At 39.8% G+C, this 21155-nt stretch overlaps 1 protein-coding gene across 6 annotated transcripts in view; it reads right to left on the reverse strand.

Annotated features, from left to right (window-relative positions):
* Nucleotides 1-21155, reverse strand: part of PCDH17 (protocadherin 17) — a 100170-nt gene that overhangs the window by 13378 nt on the left and 65637 nt on the right. The gene's annotated exons all lie outside the window — the stretch shown is intronic.

The raw sequence follows: 21155 nt of genomic DNA on the forward strand, positions 1-21155 counted from the left end.
AGAAACAAAACTGCAGTAATTAACAGAAGAGAACAGGCTTGTGGATATGTTAGAAAGAACATTTTTAATATAGCATATTTTTCTACTCTTGATCAAGGCAGTTCCACAGATTTAACAGCGGGATTTTTCCAGCACTGGCACCTAAAGTTGCAATGATTCTTAAATCTGAAATCTAACTTAATTTGTGCAATCATTTGCAACATCTGCATGATGTTCACATTATTTTTGCTAACTTTATTGTGAGATAGTCATGACTATAATGTCAATAATTTCCATACCTAAATTGAAATATTTCATAAATACTAATACTGTGTATTGTATTGTGCCAATGTTTAGGAATCTAACTATTAACCAGGCCCACTGTGAGGCATCTTATACAAATAACAATAGATTGTACAGTTCCAGACAAGAGGTAACAGTGATTATGACTAGCAAAAGTAATGAATGGGTAGGAAAGACAACATTAATGAATCTATAATAACACTGTTGACATTTCCTGAAGATACCAGTATAAAAGCTCCATAATTTAAGAAGATATCCCCATCTGTCACACCATCAAGCCACCAATTATTAGCTACAGATTACACCACTGAACCTTCCTCACCAGTTGCCAATTATCCCAGTAGACAAATCTTTAATTAGAAGGCACCAAGCTTTTTGCTTTGGAAGCTTGTCTCAGATTTGAATATGACAACTTGTTTACAGACATTGACTGATGAGGGTGCCACTGAGGCAAGAGATATGACAGGCTTCTGAAGAAATCTGTTTCTACATCCTTTTGATGTCTCTGTTTACATCGTGACTATAGGTGAACTGTCTTCAATGGAAGTCTGTCAGTTTTTGTATAGGAACATGATTTTGTCTAAACCAGAATTAATGCAGTGAAGCTTTTTAAATGCTATCTGTTCTCCTTTGCAAAGTCTCACAAAAAAATGGTTAAAGGCTGTATGGATGTTCTACCATTCAAAATCTGACCACGTTGGTGAAAGAGAGTAGTTTTCTCCACATTCTTGCCAGTATGCCTGGATTTACATTCAAAATCTCCTTTACCAGACATAATGAGACAATGTCTGTTTTATACTGATAGATGGAAAAGCCCATTGGGTATCATTCTCTGCTTCAAAAGGTTGATGTTGTATATGGGTCATATACTTTGGACTTCATGGGAGGTACAATGCATACAATATGAGGAAGAATACTTTTGTGATGCTGCTCTCAGAAAGCCCCCGAAGTTCTCCAGGCAAATATACCAGATTCCTGGTGTTTTTCCACTGAGCTATTTTCTTGTGAAAGTAAATCAATTTTAGTTATCCCTTAATATTGTACTACCGAGTTTATATCAAGCTACTACTTTTTTAAAGAATTAAAATTTGTGTCAAAAAGTGCTTCATTTTGAATGCCTGAAGGAACACACTGGTTCCTAAGGAACTCTCACTTGGACATACAGATACAGAAAAAAAGCAAGTTATTTATCCTATGAAAAAAGAAGTTATCTCAGAGCTTCATAGATTCTCCTCTATGCTGAGTAACATATTCGTTACTGTTTGATTAGATTGTGCCCTAGACTATTGTTTAGTAGATTGCCGATGTTGTGTTTTATTACCACCTTCAAAAAAGATTTGCAGAATGGGATTACCATTATGCCACTTTATGAAGCACCCACATTCCCTTAGGAATTTGAGCTTCATAACGCTATTCTACTTAGCTTTCTGCCTAGATAGTGCTCCAATTAGATCAATCAGAAAGAATAATTAAGGATGCCTTTTTTGAATCTTTCTAAATATTACTAATTTTGCAGAAGGAATTGTACATGTAAACAGATTTAGTACCATATTTTCAGGTTCTTCATGAACTGTAAGTGAATTTCTGAAAGACGTTGAAGATGACTTGGAGTATTCACATCTTCCTTTCCCCAGATCCTTCATCAACAACCTTAAGCTCCAGAACATTTTCTTACATTTCAAGGATCAAGGAGATCCTTGAAATAGATATTAACATATCCTCGAAATAGATATTAACATATCCTCGAAATACACATTAACGTATCCTGCATAGATATTAACAATATTAATACAGAAAATCTCTCCTGAGAGTTACTTTTATTTGTTGCAGTTGAGCTGCTCAACTGAGAGTCACCTTTTTATTTGTCATCTTTGCATTTGTTATAGCTTCAACTTTTGTATTGATGTCAGAGTACAATGATGTGACAAAACATATCTTGAAGAATTTGGGAACTATTTCCAAAGATGTTGTCATTATGTGTCTATTGTTTTCACTAATGTCTTCACTTTTTAAGCCTGCTATCTTAGAAGCTGTTTTCAGGTCTCGAGCAATCCCTCATCTAGGCCATGTTCTTATAAAAAACCTATTTTAGTCCTGAAGATTGACTTGAAGACTAGCTACAAATTTCACCACCAAGTAAGATGCAGCCAGGGTAATTTCTGTTAGCTGTACCTTCAGTTTACTTATCCAAACATTAGATAAACTAAACACTGTTCAGGTAAAGCAAGTAAAAGATGCAGCTGCTATCTTTAAAGCTGCTGGAGGATTCAGAAATATGTCAGTCGGTGTCAATCTATTGACTTCCTTTAAGAAAATCTTTAATCTGTAAAGTACTACAACCCTAGAAATAGGGCGAACATGCTGTAAAATGCAGTAAAACTTATTCTAGACATGGATCATGCTCAGTTTTCTTGGGGTATTTAGAGACCTTTTAATTACTGGAACTTCTTACTATATTTACTTGATTTAGAATTTCATTTCTTGATTTTAATATGTCTCTCTCCTCCCAGCCTTTTTGTTGTATTGGAAAGAAAAGGCAAGAGACTTGTACAGTTATTACTGGCCTGAATTCTTAGTATCACAGATAATGAGAAGCAGAGAAAACTGACCCCCAGATATCTGCTGCATGGTTTTTGTAAAACAGCTTCTGGGTTTCCTAATAAAAATGTAGCTTTGATTTGTTTTTCTTTAGGAAAAAGAGCTGATTAACTCCCAAGGAACCAAAAGTTTTGTGTGAAGCACCATATCCAAAACCAAGGCTCAGTCTGACTTTGAACAAATTCTGTGAGGAATTAAGGTAAGAAAAAATTGTCTTATAGGGAAAAAAAGAATCAAACCTTTTTTTTTTTTTTAAGAAGTCCATCTGTTGGAGCACACACATGGTATGTATCCCACTTCTCAGGTATCTAAGAAACAGTCTAGCAGAGCTCTAAACTTATTTGTAAACTCTCAAGTGACTCTCTGCATTTCCAGCTAAAGGCAGCTAATTTGCTACCACCAAGAGAACATGTTAAAACATAAAAATATTCCCTCCCTTAGCTTCAAAACTGTTGAGTGCCTAGGGAGCCCGACTATTTGTAGAGTTGATACTATGCATATGCTTCCTCTCTAACTGTTACATGCATACATCTGGCATCTGTCTCTGTGTTAAACAGACTTAATTGTCCCTAGTATTACTATGTAAAAATCCCTCTAACCTAGATTGTTAATGCAAAAGAAATAAATGAAAAGATATATGTGATTTTTTGTAGATCTATTTTTGCATTATTGGCAAGATATGCAAGGAGCTCTGTACTACAGCTATCAGCAAAATATTTTAGCTCTGCCTTCTGAATAACTTAAAATAGAGATTACGTTCCTTTCTTAGCATGACATTTGGCACTTTGTGCAGCCTTTTAGTCAAATGGGGTTTTAGCTAGAGTTTCTTTTTCCGTTTATTCTCCTTTTTTACTTTCTTGATTGTTGATCCTCCCTTTTTATCGACATCAGACTTCAGAGCATTTAATCATTTGCCAGACATTGCTGGAATGATTCTGAAGATACGTAATTTCTTTTTTTTTTAGTTGATATTAAGAGGACTCTACATGTTAGTACGTTATTCAGCTCAGTGTTGCCAGGAAAGTCAAGACTCAGGCAAAGCACTTGATTTCAGATTTCAATATGTTTTTAAAAGATCAAAGAGCATGACAAATCTTTTTCTTTGGTTAGGCAGACTATGCAGAACAGTAATACTCTAAAAGATGGAGGTAGCTGCATAGAACTAATATTAAAATGAAGGCTTTTTGAAGTTGTTTTAACCTTTGTGTCAATGTTCATCTCAAAACCCCCAGCAAAGTTAAAAAAAACAAACCAAAAAAACTTCTAATTGGGAAAACACACAGAAATTAGTTCTTCCTGTAAAGTAAGATAAAAAAGAGCTGGTGATTTAATGTCTGACATCATTCATAACAGCAAAAATGAAATATGCTTAAGGTGCTTCTTTTACTTTTATTTCTTTGAGAAAGAATATAAAGCATAGTCTTTCCTAAGGCAACTGTACCTGCCTAAGTCTATTTAAGATTCAGTGAAAAGGTATTCCTACAGCTGAAGTCTTCTGAAAAGACAGATTTCCTTTACCATGTGCACTAATTCCTAGCAAGCAGGAAGACAGGCCACAGTTTTTTCCTGATTAAGCTTTATTATCAAGCAACAGGGAAGCAAACCAGAGAGAGCTTCCATCTAATCTGCTATTTAAGGGAGAGTTCTGGTCATTCAATGGACTGAAAAAAAAAAAACGAGAGGTAGTAGGCTCAGCTGCAGAATATTAGTTTCATCAGACGCCTAGCAGCAGCTATAAGAAAGAGAGTAATTTCATTCCAGAAGCAGAGATAACCACATAATCTAATTTTGACAATTAAAATTAGGCTAGAATTTTTATGCCGTTTCTAGAGACAATGGAGAAGGATGGATCCAAAGAATCATTCAGAATGTCAGTGACAGGCCTCCAGATCTAAACCCCTTCACAGATAGGCCCAACTATCTTTACTGAATACGCACCGAGTTGATGTCCTGAAGTTATCTACCTCTGTATTAGAGATACATACCTGTTAGTCTGGCTTTCCCTATTAGCTAATTTCCCTATTATTTCCTATAAAGCTATTAGCTTAAGCTTTTCAGCACTCAGAAAATAGTCAGGTTTGATTCTAAGGGCCCAGTATTCCCTAATTAATGTAGATGGGATTTGAGTGTGTAACTCAGCATCATGAATCCCCTTTTCCAAGAGGTGCTTGTAATGCACATTGTCCTCCCACTGGTCAGAAAATTGTCCCTTTACAGCCTAATAACTTAGTGTTTACATGCACATATAACTTCTGGGATTTCCATAGAATATTCATTCAATATTTAGTCAGACCAAGATTCCTGGTATTTTTCCACTGAGCTATTTTCTTACAAAAGTAAATCAATTTTACTTATCCCTTAATATTGTACTACCATGTTTATACCAAACTACTGCTTTTTTACAGAATTTATGTCGAAAAGTGCTCCATTTTGAATGCCTGAAGGAACACATTGGTATCTGCTGCTCTTCATTGAGGTAAACTGTAGCTGATCCACTCCCTTCTTGCAGCTGCAGCTCTGGCTCCAACTAAATTCTTATCATAATTATAACAGGGAGTTGCTTTGCTGATGTATACATGCTGCCACCTTAATAGAAGCAGTACGTTTGACTTGGTGTGAAGTGGCTTTTATTTATTTTATTTTATTTTATTTATTTTAGTTTATTTTATTTTAGTTTAGTTTAGTTTTTATTTTGTTTTATTTTGTTTTGTTTTGTTTTATTTTATTTCCAGAAGCTTAGCAGAAGAAATTCAGATCAGCTAATCAGCTATGCTTTGTCTACAGAGCAAGTTGGCACCTTAGGTATGACCAGAATATCATCCTAGCTCCTGCTGGAATTTAGAGGCAGAGGCAAATGAGAGCCAACGTCCTTCTTGCCAACTCTTCTGTCTGTCCATACCTTGCTTTTGCAGCCTAGGCTGTGCTGGCTCACAGATCTGAATCCTAAACACAGCAGAGTACTGGATACTTTGCAAAGAAGCTACGTTCCAATTTTCACTTTTAGCTACAGTTCAAACCTGCATATCTTCTGCAAATATTACCAAAGCATACCTTTAGCTTTTGCTTAACTAGGGAAATAAAAGGAGGGGAGCTTCATGAATCATAGCTCATACTTCTGTACTAGATTTTTCAGACCTACCTGCCTGTCCTGAGCATACATAATTGCTAGCCTTGGATACTGGAGTCAGATTTAAGTTTTCTGAGATGCCCAAAACTAAATCATAGTATGTCCCTTTCCAAGGAGAAAATAAAATCTATTGATACAAAACAGCACACCTGGAATTTCCACTAGTCACTGATTCTATTCTCAGAAACAATTCTGGTCTGAAAAATTTTATTTGAAAGCTTGAGAAGGACTGAGCTATTTTATTCATTAAGTGTGTGGCTTTCAACATCAACACAAATACTCCTTCTTTAAATAAATACTTAGTTTAAACTTGGCATGCACTTTTTGATTTGTTGAATCGGTATTTCTCAGAGAGTCAGAATGGGATGATAAACAACTGTCAACAACTTTGTCCATAAAACATCAGTCACAGTCCTCTGGAAAGCTGACACACTTATTTAGCAGTTAATTTTTCTTTAAACATAATCAAGTGGAAAACCAATAATGGTAATCCTGTAGAGTATATCTGCATTATCAAATCTTCCTGTGATATATTACCATAGCTACATTTAGCCACTACAGCCTACTGGTCTACATGATATACAAATAAATTCAACTGCAGCTTGATGTTGCAAACTGCCTTCAACATTTTCATCTGCAGTTCATTGCACCTACATAATTTCAAGAAGTATTTCAGAGGCGTTACTGCACAGGCTAATATTCACAACATGTACTGGGATGAAACATAAATTGAGGTAGATATTTTCAGTTTTAGAATCATAGAATCATAGAATAGTAAGGGTTGGAAAGGACCTTAAGATCATCTAGTTCCAACCCCCCTGCCATGGGCAGGGACACCTCACACTAAACCATGTGGCACAAGTCTCTGTCCAACCTGGCCTTGAACACTGCCAGGGATGGAGCATCCACAACCTCCCTGGGCAACCCATTCCAGTGCTTCACCACCCTCACTGTAAAGAACTTCTTCCTTATATCTAATCTAAACTTCCCCTGTTTAAGTTTGAAGCCATTACCCCTTGTCCTACCACTACAGTCCCTAAGGAAGAGTCCCTCCCCAGCATCCTTATAGACCCCCTTCAGATACTGGAAGGCTGCTATGAGGTCTCCACACAGCCTTCTCTTCTCCAGGCTGAACAGCCCCAACTCTCTCAGCCTGTCTTCATACGGGAGGTGCTCCAGCCCTCTTATCATCCTCGTGGCCCTCCTCTGGACTCACTCCAACAGCTCCATGTCCTTTTTATGTTGAGGACACCAGAACTGTACGCAGTACTCCAAGTGAGGTCTCACAAGAGCAGAGTAGAGGGGCAGGATCTCCTCCTTCGACCTGCTGGTTACGATTCTTTTGATGCAGCCCAGGATACAATTGGCTTTCTGGGCTGCAAGCGCACACTGCCAGCTCATGTTAAGCTTCTCGTCAACCAACACCCCCAAGTCCTTCTCCACAGGGCTGCTCTGAATCTCTTCTCTGCCTAACCTGTAGAATCATAGAATCATAGAATCATAGAATAGTAAGGGTTGGAAAGGACCTTAAGATCATCTAGTTCCAACCCCCCTGCCATGGGCAGGGACACCTTGCCCTAAACCATGTGGCTCAAGGCTCTGTCCAACCTGGCCTTGAACACCGCCAGGGATGGAGCATCCACAACCTCCCTGGGCAACCCATTCCAGTGCTTCACCACCCTCACTGTAAAGAACTTCTTCCTTATATCTAATCTAAACTTCCTCTGTTTAAGTTTGAAGCCATTACCCCTTGTCCTACCACTACAGTCCCTAAGGAAGAGTCCCTCCCCAGCATCCTTGTAGACCCCCTTCAGATACTGGAAGGCTGCTATGAGGTCACCACGCAGCCTTCTCTTTTCCAGGCTGAACAGCCCCAACTCTCTCAGCCTGTCTTCATATGGGAGGTGCTCCAGCCCTCTTATCATCCTCGTGGCCCTCCTCTGGACTCACTCCAACAGCTCCATGTCCTTTTTATGTTGAGGACACCAGAACTGTACGCAGTACTCCAAGTGGGGTCTCACAAGAGCAGAGTAGAGGGGCAGGATCACCTCCTTCGACCTGCTGGTCACGCTTCTTTTGATGCAGCCCAGGATACAGTTGGCTTTCTGGGCTGCAAGTGCACACTGCCGGCTCATGTTAAGCTTCTCGTCAACCAACACCCCCAAGTCCTTTTCTGCAGGGCTGCTCTGAATCTCTTCTCTGCCCAGCCTGTAGCAGTGCCTGGGGTTGCCCCGACCCAGGTGTAGGACCTTGCACTTGGCTTGGTTAAACTTCATAAGGTTGGCATTGGCCCACCTCACAAGTGTGTCAAGGTCCCTCTGGATGGCATCCCTTCCCTCCAGCGTATCAACCGAACCACACAGCTTGGTGTCATCGGCAAACTTGCTGAAGGCGCACTCAATCCCACTGTCCATGTCACTGACAAAGATGTTGAACAGGACCGGTCCCAACACCGATCCCTGAGGGACACCACTCGTTACAGGTTTCCAACTGGACATCGAGCCATTTACCACAACTCTTTGCGTGCGGCCATCGAGCCAGTTTTTTATCCACCGAGTGGTCCATCTATCAAATTGATGTCTCTCCAATTTAGAGACAAGGATGTCATGTGGGACAGTGTCGAATGCTTTGCACAAGTCCAGGTAGATGACATCAACTGCTCTGCCCCTGTCCATCAGTTCCATGGCTCCATCATAGAAGGCCACCAAATTGGTCAGGCAGGATTTCCCCCTAGTGAAGCCATGTTGGCTGTCACCAACCACCTCATTGTTTTTCATGTGCCTTAGCATGTTTTCCAGGAGAAACTGTTCCAGGATTTTGCCAGGCACAGAGGTGAGACTGACTGGTCTGTAGTTCCCCGGGTCTTCCACCTTCCCCTTCTTGAAAATGGGGGTTATATTACCCTTCTTCCAGTCATCGGGAACTTCACCTGACTGCCAGGATTTTTCGAATATGATGGACAGTGGCTTAGCAACTTCATTCGCCAGCTCCTTCAGGACCCGTGGATGGATTTCATCAGGTCCCATGGACTTGTGCACGTTCAGGTTCTTAAGATGGTCTCGAACCTGATCCTCTCCTACAGTGGGCCTAAGGTCTTCGTTCTCACAGTCCCTGCATTTGCTTTCCAAGTCTTGGGTTGTGTGGTCAGAGCATTTGCTGGTGAAGACTGAGGCAAAGAAGTCATTAAGAACCTCAGCCTTCTCCAAATCCATGGTAGCCAGTTCTCCTGATAGCTTCTGGAGAGGGCCTACATTGTCCCTAGTCTGTCTTTTATTTGCTACGTATCTATAGAATCCTTTCCTGTTATCTTTTACATCCCTTGCCAAACTTAATTCTAGCTGGGCCTTAGCTTTCCTAACCTGGTCCCTAGCTTCTCGGGCAATGCTCCTGTATTCTTCCCAGGCCGCCTGTCCTTGCTTCCACCTTCTATAAGCTTCTTTTTTCCCTCTAAGTTTCCTCAGCAGCTCCTTGTCCATCCATGGAGGTCTCCTGGCCCTCCTGCTGCACTTTCTTCTAGTCGGGATGCAACACTCTTGAGCACGTAGCAGGTGATCCTTGAATATCAGCCAGAAGTCTTGGGCCCCCCTGCCCTCTAGGACTGTATCCCATGAAACCTTACTAAGGAGGTTCCTGAAGAGGCCAAAGTCTGCTTTCTTGAAGTCCAGGGCAGTGAGCTTGCTGCACGCTCTTCTCACTGTCCTGAGGATCTCGAACTCAACCATCTCATGATCACTAGAGCCAAGGCTGCCCTGGAGCGTTACATTTCCAACCAGTCCCTCCCTGTTGGTGAGCACAAGGTCCAGCATGGCACCTCTCCTCGTTGGCTCCTCTACTGCTTGAAAGAGGAAGTTGCCTTCCACACAATTAAGGAACCTCCTGGATTGCTTGTGCCGGGCCGTACCGTCCCTCCAACAGATGTCAGGATGGTTGAAGTCCCCCATGAGGACCAGGGCCTGTGAGCGTGAGGCTGCTCCTATCTGCCTGTAGAGCGCTTCATCCACAGAGTCCTCTTGATCAGGCGGCCTGTAACAGATCCCCGCCGTAATGTCCCCCGTTGCTGTTTTCCCTTTGATCCTGACCCACAAACACTCTGTTACCTCATCACCCATCCCCAGACAGAGTTCCATACTCTCTAGCCTATCACTGACATAGATAGCAACGCCCCCTCCCCGTCTGCCTGGCCTGTCTTTTCTAAACAGCCTGTAACCTTCCATTCCGACATTCCAGTCATAGGAGCCATCCCACCATGTTTCTGTGATACCAATGACATCATATTCCCATAACCTTGCACACATCTCTAATTCCTCTTGCTTGTTCCCCATACTACGGGCATTTGTATAGAGGCACCTTAGCCGAGCTCCAAATGAAGCCGACTCAATGGCTGGGGCAGCTGGAACATCTCTACATCTCTCCAAGCACTTATTACAGGTGCTGGCAACTGACCAGGAATGTTGGGATGGATCAATGCTCCCCTCCCCCAACACATCTAGTTTAAAGCTTTCCTGACCAGCCTGGCAAGCCTCCTACTAAAACAGCTCTTCCCCTTCTTTGTCAGACCAGCTCCACCAGCCTCCAGTAGATCTGGCCTCCCAAATGGAGCCCCATGTTCTAAATAGCCAAACCCCTGACTATGGCACCAGCTTTCTAACCATTTATTAACCTGCCAGACACGCCCAGCTTTTTTAAGGTCCTCCCCTTTGTCCTGGAGAATCGATGAAAAAACTATCATCTGAGCTCCAGAGCCCCTAACCACCTCTCCCAGGGCTCTGTAGTCCTTCTTAATGTCCTCCAGGCAACTGCTGTCTATATCTCTAGCACCCACATGGACGACTAGAAGGGGGTAATAGCCAGCAGGACTTACTAGAGCAGGCAGCCTCTCAGCAACATCCCTGATCCGAGCCCCCGGCAGGCAACACACCTCCCTTGAGACTGGATCAGGCCGGCAGATGAGCGCCTCTGTGCCTTTCAAAGTAGAGTCCCCTACTACTATGACCCTCCTCTTTTTCCTGGAGGCACCAGTAGTGATCCTCTTTACTGGTGCATCAGCAGGGTGCTCATTAGGTGTGGTGGGTGCTTTCTCATTAGCCTCCTGCAGAACCGCGAAGCGGTTCTGGGTGGGGACATCAGATTTAGGAGGAAGCCCCTTGTCGTTAATTGTCCTCTTCCTCCTTTTTTTGTTCGTTTTTCCCGTGACTAATTCCCAGCTTCCTGGGTTGCTGCCCTCCTTCTTTCCTATACGAGCAATGCTGGACGTTTGCAGCCCCTGCGCAGTTTGAGCCTGGAGCAAGCAGCCCAGCTTCCTCTCAGCTTCCCTGGCATCTTTTAGCTCTCCAACAGCCTCCCGCAGCTCAGCCACCTGCTGCAGGAGGACCTCCACCAGAGCGCACCGAGTGCAGCCCTGTCCATCGCGCACCCCCGCCTCACGAGACCAGTCGAGGCACTTTCTACAGTCCGAGGTCTGCGCCGCAGCCTCCCCTCTCATCGGCTCTGTCTGGGTGCCTACGCTGGCCACCGCCGGGGCAGAGCTCCCAGAGCGGGCCCTGGTCCCGAGGCAAGTGCTCACCATCCCGCGAACTGCCCGCTCGCCCTGCCTGTGCGAACTGCTGCGCGAACTGTTGCGCCACGCCCTGTTGCGCCAACACCCCCAAGTCCTTTTCTGCAGGGCTGCTCTGAATCTCTTCTCTGCCCAACCTGTAGCAGTGCCTGAGATTGCCCCGACCCAGGTGTAGGACCTTACACTTGGCTTGGTTAAACTTCATAAGGTTGGCATTGGCCCACCTCACAAGCTTGTCAAGGTCCCTCTGGATGGCATCCCTTCCCTCCAGCATATCAACCGAACCACACAGCTTGGTGTCGTCGGCAAACTTGCTGAGGGCGCGCTCCATCTCACTGTCCATGTCGCCGACAAAGATGTTGAACAGGACCGGTCCCAAAACCGATCCCTGAGGGACACCACTCGTTACAGGTTTCCAACTGGACATCGAGCCATTTACCACAACAAAATTTTAGAGCATGCTTTTTCAGTAGGAAAAAGCTAAGGGCTATTAAAAAGAAAATGATCATTAAAATTATATGGAAATATATAAAAAATAGCATGGGAAAATAAAGGGCAATTCTTTCATAGGTTAACCATTGGATAAAAAGAAGTTATTATGTAAGTCTGATTTTCAAGTCAAAGAACAAAAGGGAAGAAATCATATGTTAAATCTAAATGTTTACATAAAATGTGTTCCCGAAAGTTTCCTTAGACTAATTAATTATAAATTAAATTGTTTGCAAACCTTCTTTGAAGAAAATCATATCTGAAGTAATATATTTATTTTGCTTACTGTGAAGATCTGTTTTATAAAACAATCAGCAAATGCTATTCTTGAATATAGTTGCCTATTTAATTTCCAACAGGAAATCAAAGTGGAGTGAAAATACAGAATAAAGCATTTCATACAGAGAGGCATATGTATATTTTGACACTTTTGATTTCTACCTTTGGAGAGGAAAATACAGAAGTTCCTATAAGCTTTCAGTGTCCCAGTTAGCCTGCTTTAACTATGATGACAACATGTATCTTTGATGACAGGGGTGAATACATCTAAAACTCAAGTCTTCCTTCTATCAAAACTGCAGTTCAGTACAGAAGGTCAATGACAATCTGCTTATTAAAGCCAAGTGTTTGTAAGTAGTAAGCAGCGTTTTTCTTGTTAGGATTTGTCTGTCTGGTTTCCTATCTGATTTCTTCAGAGACATGCATCTATTTACCACACTAAATCCTGTTGTTCATCTTTTGTGTGTGGCGTATTCTTTATTCATTTCCTAGAGGCAAACAAACAGAACTGGCATTACCGTTAGCACTCTCGAAAGACATGGTCAATGCAGATCCCCTCCTGCTTATTATTCAGCAGTGTCTGCCAGTAGGATCTGTGAATCCCAAACAGCAGTGTTTAAAGACAAGGGTTAAATTCAGCTTGTTTAATGACACTCTCTGTTCCTGGGATCGTTCATCATATTCATGGAATCTGTCCATGGAGGGACCTAAGGCTGCCAATTAAAATAAATTAAACTAGGTGGACAGCCATCAGAATGAATGAGATCACTGTCATGATCTGAAGTAACTTTATTATTGGTGAGAAGCTATGTTGGTATAGACAGTTCTTTAATCTGCTCCAAAGGCCCACATATTCCTTGCAAAAAGTTGTGTTTGGGAGGTATCACCTTTAGAGCTAAGCTCCCTGAGAAACTATCATATTAAAAGAAACCTGCTGGGGTACTTGATTTAACATTAAAGTGAATTTATCAGCTACTCCCGACTTTTTGAGAGACTAATTGAATTATCAAAGGCTGCAATTGGGAATGTAAAGCCTTGTGAGAATGAATCTGTAATTTATATAAAATCCTTAATTTGTGCCATGTGATTATCTTAAAAACTAGTAATAGCCTGGATGATAAAACACACCTGAATTTAAGATTTCTTTTGCATGTCTAAAACCAATCTCTACCTATCAAATTTATGGGAAATGGCAAGTGTTTGAGACAAATTTATATAAAACATCTTATTTATTCTGTGTCCTTTTTTCAGTGTCTTCAGGTGTGCTGAGTACTCAGTAGGGAAAGTTCTATCAAATTTGTTATTCAACTGTTTACAGTATTTATTTTAATCTTCTTTTTTTTTAGGCTTTCAGAAAGAATATACAATTTCCCTCATTTTTGGTGGGATCACACATGATTAAAATGAGACATGAATGCATCATCTTCTTGAATTAGGGCATATAATAGTGATAGAAAAGCTGCTATTAATGTAGACATTAATTTCATTTGTGAAAATTCAGCCTTGCCCAAAATTTTGCAAGATAATTATCTGACAATTTATTTTTCTTTTTTTACTGTGTGTCTTGGATGTACATATAGGTTTGCAATTGTAGAACAGATCCTGGCAAAAGGAACTGGTGGGCTGGGGACATGTGAGTCTGGCAAAGTTACAAGACAAAGGCAATTTATTTTATCCCACTGATATTTTGTTAGGGATCACCTTCATATACATACATAAACATAAATGTTCACAACAATATTGGTGAATCTGTATTATAGAGACAAAGTTGTGTCTACAATAGATACACTTTAAATTGAAAGTATGAGAGTAAAGCTTGCAAGACTTGCATGACAGAACAAAATACACAAGACCAGCTTTGACCCTGTAAACCTCCTATGCTGAAGTCAAGTGCAGTGACAAGCTGAAGGCGTTCACTGCATGGAGAGGTGAAAAGAGGTGTTTATAAGAAGTGTGAAGACAATTCTGTATCCATAATATATTCATCCTAAAGCGCAAGGACATGTGTTACAATGCTTTCTCTTAACAAGCAGTTTTAGAGATACTTAAGTAAAAGCACGTAAAGAATCACAAATAAAGGATAATTTAACAAGATGCTATAAGGCATTAGAAAGGACATGTATTTTAATCTTACCCTATCATAGAAGTGTATCCTGTCCTATGAACACAACTGGTGATAATTGCAAGTAATTAGTAATTATACCAAGAACCATCTGCTTCTCTTCCATGCACAGAGCAAAATCCATAGCATTCTCAAAACATGCTGGTGGTGTTTACATTTCCCCATTCTCTTATGTAGACTTCTCAGAGGCATGCAGAAACCATTGCTTAGTGAAGTGGACCTGGGAGCAGATCAGGAGAAGCTGAGGAGCTATTAGTTGTCTCTAATTTATTCTTCTAAATAGAAATTGTCTGTTTAAAGAATAAGAGAAGGGAAAGAAAATGTCAGTTCCCCTCACCCCCCCCCCCCGGCATTAAATGCATGTGTAGTCTTCTAGTATTTGCAAATGAAATGTCTTGCCAGCCTCTCAAGAGCCTCAGAAATCAGATTGCCTGTCCTTAATTTTTGAACTGTCATTTCACTGATAAATCCGTCTTCTGACTTTCCATCTGCCACCAAAGGAAATGTAAACTTTTTCAAAACTCTGAACAGTTTTGCACATTCACTGGCCTTCCATAATCTTTGTTCCACTAATGTTTTTTGGTCATGATAATTTTGTCCTCCTTGAGCCTCTCCACAGGGCTGTTAGTTTCCCTCTGCTTAATTCTGATCACTAGACCTGTTTCTGTTGCACTGTCTACAAAGTTGTTAACGTTAACAATAACACAAAGTTCCATGAGCAGTGGAACTAATCAAAGCTTATTTTCTGCAATTTGTTTGTATTATTATTGACTAAGATGTCTTGGAAGGCACAGTCCGCTTGAAGCTTTCTTAGTAACTAAGACACTGTTAATAACTTCAGTAAAGAGTCTTCAGTGCCTAATAATCTATGACATTAGTTTTTCACTTATATTCAGCATTTATATACTCCATTACAGCTGTCTATATCAACAAAATTTGTGGAAATTTATTTTTGAAGCATGTGGCTTTGGATAGATACTGTTTCAGAAGTTACAGGTAATCAGGGAAACAGGCAGACACAGATTGTAATTTCATGGAGTTATTTCTAAAAAAACCCTGAAAATATATATTTTCCATAACTATTGTTGAAAAATTATCTCCCTACATAGAATTTGGTTTTTTCTTTCTTGAATATGTGGAAGAGAGGTAGGAGATCATGAATGCTGCCAGAAGATACTTATTGACTAGTTTTTTCAAATATCACTTGCTGGCCAAATAAATGTAAAATATATTTAAATGACTTCCTGTTGAGAAGCAGATTGGCCTGATTAGAGAGATTCACTAATGTTTCCACATTGATTCTGACACTGAACTAACTCGGACACTTCCACTCAGCATGCAGTACTGCTTTGTGCTGTTCACACAGACAGGTACATGCATTTATGCCTAACTAAGGAATGTGTTGGGACATAGCCCGAGATTCTGGCACTAGCATGCCTCCAATGAAGGTGTCCATATGCCAGAGAGGTGTCTAACTTCCCATTATAGTACACTGAGACCTACTTAAGAGACTCAATACCATACACACACTAGTGTAGATGTTTGCAGTTGATCTAAATCCAATTGCTAACTAGGTGTATGAATGTGGACCAAAATTGCACTCCAAATGTCTAAACATAAATGTAGGTTACCATCTTATGCAGAAGTACTGGAAAATACTTGGTTCCCTACCCTAAACGCAGTCTTATATAATAAGACACTTTGCACAGAATTTTGGCAGTGATTACAATCAAGGCTGCAGAACTGACATCTAATTGGATTCTTTTTGTTTCTGTGTTAGGAAAGTCCTATTTTGATTAATCAGCCTTGCTAGAAAAATGTGCTATTTCTTTCACAGCAGTTTTCAAGAAAGTGTTCTGAAATTTCTTGGAAGATATGCTCCAGCTTGTTGTGCCCAGCTGTTACATCACACAACACCACACTCACACATGATTAATGAAAACCATATCATCTGACATTAGGCAAGAAAGAACTAGTTTAACTTGCCTATATTCCCACTGCTTCCACAAGGAAAAAGATCTCCTAGTGCTACTTTAAAAAAATTGAGCAGATTAGCTTCTGTACTCTCACACTTGGAGCAAAGGACAAGAAAGTAGAAGTCACAAGAGATTACAGGACAAAATGAACCACGAGAGGACAATATATTTCTATCAATCATCAGATAAAAATGTTGAGACCAGGGGGAAGGGAGGGAAAAGCCAAAGCTGTGGAAATAATTCTGCTGAGAACTGTTTCTCTAAATCAGAATTGCAAGTTTAGACTTACTCTTCTCCAGTATGAACTATGTCATAAACCTTCAGCCAACAATAAATATCACTTATTTGGATACAGTTTTAAGTAGTTTTTGAGAAAGTGTTCAGAAATTTCTTGGAAGATATTTAAGTAGCATCCAAGATCAGCTCACACAAAGAAGGAAAATTTATGAATATAAACTTTCAGGTCAACAAACTTTAACCTACCAAGCTTAAGCATGCCTGGAAGTGTTCAAGGCCAGGTTGGATAAAGTTTTGAGAAACCTGGTTTAGTGGAAGGTGTCCCTGCCCATGGCAGGTGAGTTGGAACTAGATGATCTTTAAGGTCCCTTCCAAACCAAACCATTCTATGATTGTATGATTCTGTGATTTTCTACATGAGTAGAAAAAAATAAATCTTTTTAAATGGAATATTTATCAATAGGTCATTCTGAAGAATTCAAAGCACAAACAAAAATTTATAAGTATGTACATAATACGCGTTGGCAAATATGCAGAAAGAGAGAATGTGCTATATATCTGCTTTTCTAAAATGCAAAATCCTATTAAAACCAAAAATATCAGTGATTATAAAAAAATCCCAATCCACCTTCTAAAACAGTTTCTTTTCCTCACTAAATCAGAAATCTCTTCAAGCTTAACTTGCTTAGTTTATTTATAACTTAGTTGTGGTTAAGCTCAACTGTACGAAGTGTGGCTTTGGGTTTTTTGGGGTTTTTTTTTCCCTTTAAACTGATACTAAGCAAAACTGGGGGAAAAAAAAGGTTATATAATGCAAAAGAGGTAAGCTCTAAATCAGAATGCATTTTTACATGAAGATTGTTTTACCAGTATTGGTTCTTTCGTAAATATGTAGCAAGATTACACCACTTCCATAATCGAAAAGTAAGAATTAATTTTGTTTCGTGCGGGGAAGAAAAAATGTGATGAATTTTAAAAGATGTCCAAACTGGACTCTAGTTAACTCTAACCTAACTGAAGTTGTTCTACATTTCCAGTGTTTTATTCAAAAGGTGGTGAGCTGAAATGAAAACAGTGGGACCTTTTTGTCCTATGCACAGCTAGAGCATCTCCTTTTCGAAACACGTATGTGTATCTGTAGCAATGAGCAGAAGAGATACCTTCTGAAAAGTATGTTTGCTTTCATGAAATATAAACTATTGCCAAATACATGAAAAGCAACATATTACTTAATAATTATTTTAATATTTTTATTCTTCAGTCTTTTGTTGCTCATCTTGTTTTTCTTTTTGTCTGTTCATGTTTCTCTTCCTCTGTTCCTCCTTCAAAACATGTAATACAATGCTGTTTTGATAGCTGACATACAGTTGGCTGAATTGCTTTTTTTCACTTTTTCACTGAGTAAAAATATCTAGAACTAAAAATAAGCGACAGAATTAATCTCCAAAGCTAAACAAAACCTGAATGGTTACTACCTTTGCTTATTTTAATTTGCATATTGTAATTAGTTCCTGGGTTTTTTCCTCATGAAGTACAGATTTAATAAACTTATAATTGTATACTGGCTGCAGTTACATGACACCAAGTGAGACATGGAGTCAGTCACATGCACTCACACAGGCAAAAAGCAGAAATAATGTTTCAAGCTTTATATTTTTGGTCAGGTGTAGAATTTCTCACAATATGGACAGGCAGATTATAAATGAAATTTTTTTTCATTCTCAGCTGAAATCTGTGTCCTGCAGTAAAGCAGGTAATAATAAGACAAAGTATTTCATGCTTTAGCAAAAACTACCTTTTCAATAAATTTACGCTAGGTAGTAATGAGGTATATTGTGCGGTGTTTAATCTGCTCTAAAAAAAGTGGGAAGTAATTCTTCTGTCTGGCTCTCGGGTATTAAGTCCGTACATCTTTTATTTTGACAGTTCAGCTTCAGGCTATAAAATAGAAGAACCTGTTCTACATCTACTATTTAAAACAAGAGCAGAAAAACTAAACCTCCATCAATCTACTATCTTTGTTTTATGGCTGATCTATGGCAAAAAATGAATTATAAGAAAGATTTGTTCTGATTCCACAGACAGATCCATCAACCTGCTGGTATCCGTGAGCCATGCTTTTCTATAGAGATTGGTGGTAATGGTGCAGCTGCTGTATTAAACATACTATAATGCTGAGCTACTGCTATTCACTTGCAATTACAGCAAGGATCTGTAATAAGAATGCATCTAGAAAATGTGCATGCGCACACCCCACACCTGAAGTAATATGGGTTCACATGTTTTTTTCTCCACATCTATACCTCTTCCAAATGGCATGCTTTCTTTTAAAAGCTCTATTAGGACTAAAGCAAATAGAATAATACAATGATATAATTTTGAATATTTTTTTCAGAGGAAATTTCAGTCCAAATCCTTTGAATACAAAATGCGTATAAATATGAAGTTTCTTCATCAAGTTACTTGTAAGCTCTTCAAGAAATAACAGAGTCTATTGAGTTGTGAGCTGTGACTTTTTAAGCTGTGACTTTTCAAAACATTACACAGCTTTATAATCTCACATGTAAATTTTGGATCACAAGCGAAGACGGATAGCAGATGAAGTATTTGCTCACCTGAAAGAAGCAGTTCAACAGACTGAAGTCTACTTGTGATGGTATGTAGGATAAGGATAGCAAAGGAAAGCAAAGTCAGGAATGCTTGAAAAATAAAATATTTTGAGTTAACAAGAAGGAAATTAAAACTTTGTGGAAAGGATTTATTTGACAGCTGAATCCTTCCCGAAAATGGTCTCTGATTTTATCTTCACATGGTGAATAGCCATCTCTGAAAAAGTGTGGTTGCAGTTGCATTAAAGAACATGGTTTTTTTAGTCAAGGGCGACTTGATACAGGAATAACTCCCATTAAGGTAAATAATCCACTCAGGGTAAAAGGGAGTACACAGTGTAGTGGTGATGCAAATGATTTACTCTAGTACCACTGTAAGTAGCTTCAGCCCCCTCTTTTAGATAGCTCTGTCCTGACAGCAGTTTCATAATGCATTCAAACCCAGTGACAGTAAATAAAACTAAAAGTGGAAAAAAAATAAAATTGAGACATGCTTAAAAAATGATAGGCCACTTTGAAGCATGACACAACTGTGAGAAAAGGGGGCAGAAAACCACACAAGTATAGTTTAGTGGCATTTATTCCATACAGATTGTGAAAAATGTGTCTTGAATGGATTATTTGGATATTTGCAAAGCATGAAATAACCAGCTAATTACATAAGCTATCAACAACTTCCCATGGAAAGAGTTTACGGTTTCTGACCTGATATCGTATTCATTTAATCTAATTTATAAAAGTGCTTGAGGAAACATTCAGCTGCTTTCTGAAAGACTGACTTGGGGATTATTGGAGCTGTATAATTGTTCAACTGATCAGACTTAAAATAAAAACATTTTGTTTTACATTAATCTTCCAGAAATGGGCAATGATTTTGAGAAATAGATTGCTGTCTAAAAGTCTTGCCAAAAAATGTCTAGCTGAGAGCAATCACAACTACTTTTTTTTAACAGTCTAATTTTCTTATTTTCAATCTTTATTCAACATCTGCTCTTTCCCCCCTCCTCTGTAACATAATTATGCAGAAATCCAGCAGAAAACATGTTGAGTGGTTAATGACAGGCAGCTTAAACATTTTTTCACACTGATGCCCTACAGATGTTTCTTTCTTTTTCTTTGTTATTTTGTTTTTTTTACCTTTGGCTTTTCATTTAATTGATGTGTGTTTCTTTCCTGATCTTAATGTATCCTATCAGAACATATGGAAGCACCTGAAAATAAGTCTTGGAAATGCGCATGTTTATAAGGTCTTTATTGTGTAGCACATTTAAAAGGAGAAAGAGAAATCAACAATTTGTCCAGTTAAAGAATCATAGAATCATAGAATAGTAAGGTTTGGAAAGGACCTTAAGATCATCTAGTTCCAACCTCCCTGCCACGGGCAGGGACACCTCACACTAAACCATGTGGCACAAGTCTCTGTCCAACCTGGCCTTGAACACTGCCAGGGATGGAGCATCCACAACCTCCCTGGGCAACCCATTCCAGTGCTTCACCACCCTCACTGTAAAGAACTTCTTCCTTATATCTAATCTAAACTTCCCCTGTTTAAGTTTGAAGCCATTACCCCTTGTCCTACCACTACAGTCCCTAAGGAAGAGTCCCTCCCCAGCATCCTTATAGACCCCCTTCAGATACTGGAAGGCTGCTATGAGGTCTCCACACAGCCTTCTCTTCTCCAGGCTGAACAGCCCCAACTCTCTCAGCCTGTCTTCATACGGGAGGTGCTCCAGCCCTCTTATCATCCTCGTGGCCCTCCTCTGGACTCACTCCAACAGCTCCATGTCCTTTTTATGTTGAGGACACCAGAACTGTACGCAGTACTCCAAGTGAGGTCTCACAAGAGCAGAGTAGAGGGGTAGGATCACCTCCTTTGACCTGC

This window comes from Strigops habroptila, chromosome 2 (assembly GCF_004027225.2).
Source record: "Strigops habroptila isolate Jane chromosome 2, bStrHab1.2.pri, whole genome shotgun sequence".
NCBI classification, from domain to species: Eukaryota; Metazoa; Chordata; class Aves; order Psittaciformes; family Psittacidae; genus Strigops; species Strigops habroptila.